This window comes from Austrofundulus limnaeus, unplaced genomic scaffold (assembly GCF_001266775.1).
Source record: "Austrofundulus limnaeus strain Quisiro unplaced genomic scaffold, Austrofundulus_limnaeus-1.0 Scaffold86, whole genome shotgun sequence".
Taxonomy (NCBI): domain Eukaryota; kingdom Metazoa; phylum Chordata; class Actinopteri; order Cyprinodontiformes; family Rivulidae; genus Austrofundulus; species Austrofundulus limnaeus.
In genome coordinates, this window is record NW_013952488.1 from 150,162 (window position 1) to 151,659 (window position 1,498).

Below are 1,498 nucleotides of genomic sequence, written 5' to 3' on the forward strand. Positions count from 1 at the left end.
AAAAAATGAAACATGCAGGGCTGCGGCCCTCGAGGACCAGGATTGCCCACTCCTGATGTACAACCTCAATATCAATGAATTTGGGGCATTGTGGAAAACCTAGATTAAAAATAGAATATGAACTAAATCTTTTTCAAACTATTTAGTTGGATAAACTACAAAGACAAACTATTTACTGTTGAACCTGATAAATAATTTGTTTATTTTTTCAGATATTCACTATTTTGAATGTGATGCCTGCAAAATGTTCGAAATAAGCTGAGACAGGAGCATGTTTACCACTGTGTTACATTACCCATCCACCCATCACCATTTAAATGTGCACACCAGTCGATAATGTGAGTTAAGGGTGCATCTTTGAAATCTTTCACTGCAGAGAAAATACATCCAGCATCTTTCTAACACTCAAAGTCTCTCTCTGCAAATATCAGTGCTGGAGCTCAAACCTCAAACAGACATGATTCACATTTCTTGTTCCATGAACATCCAGAGTCTGTTGCATTGCTTTCTGCAGAGGGCAACTTCATTTTACTACCCCTGAATCCCTAGCCATATTCAAATCAACAGTTGTCAGAACATAGCCTCCCAGGCAGGGAGACACCGAGTAAACAAACATTCAATCGTGGCTGCATCGGACAGAATAAATGAAAAACGTGATTCAGTTCAGCAGATGCTGAGCCAGAGGGGTGGCCGGGGTGGCAAAAGCCACTCCTTGCACCTGATTGGCCACTCCAATTGTCACCCTCAAATGATGGGGGTGGGGGTTGTGATCACATGTGGCAATAAAAACAAGTCAGTTTGGGTGAAAACAAAGTGAATATCTGTCAAGCAGCTGTATTATCTGGTGTAAAGGGAACCTGAAGAAAAGCAATAACTTTTCTAAACCACTAAATTAATACAAAGCAGCATACGAATCATTCTTGGATACACCACAACACATTTCAGCTCAATATACTGTRTCTTAAAACAGCTGAATTAATTTGAAATTGGCTATGGCAGCCATCTTGAACTTTCAAATTCAGGGTWGTTTTCCTTATTTCTACATGTCCTCCAAATAACACCTTTGCCATGCACCCCTTGCAAAACATCTATCTCCGTTCCTGCAGTTAAAGCAACCCATCTTTAATCAGATTAACTCCAAAGCTTGATTTTGTTTATTATATTGATTTAAAGAAAATAAAATGTCTCTTTTGAGGGAGGTCTTTTTTGAGACCAGGGTCAAAGACAGTTGGAAATGTTTATTCCCCCTCGGGGTGACCCAAGTAATATGATTATTTTAGTTTTATTAAAATCTATCCAGTGGTTCATGAGATATTTTGCTAACATTCAAACAAACAAAGACAAATACACTTTATGACACGATGGTGCACGTTGTGTTTTCATCACTTTCTTTTTAACGCAGCTTTTAAACAATTTTCTTAAAGTCAGAGATGAAGGAGATTAAAATGCAGGAATCACAAGCTAAACAGTTCAAGAAAGCTAAACAAGGGAAAAAGAA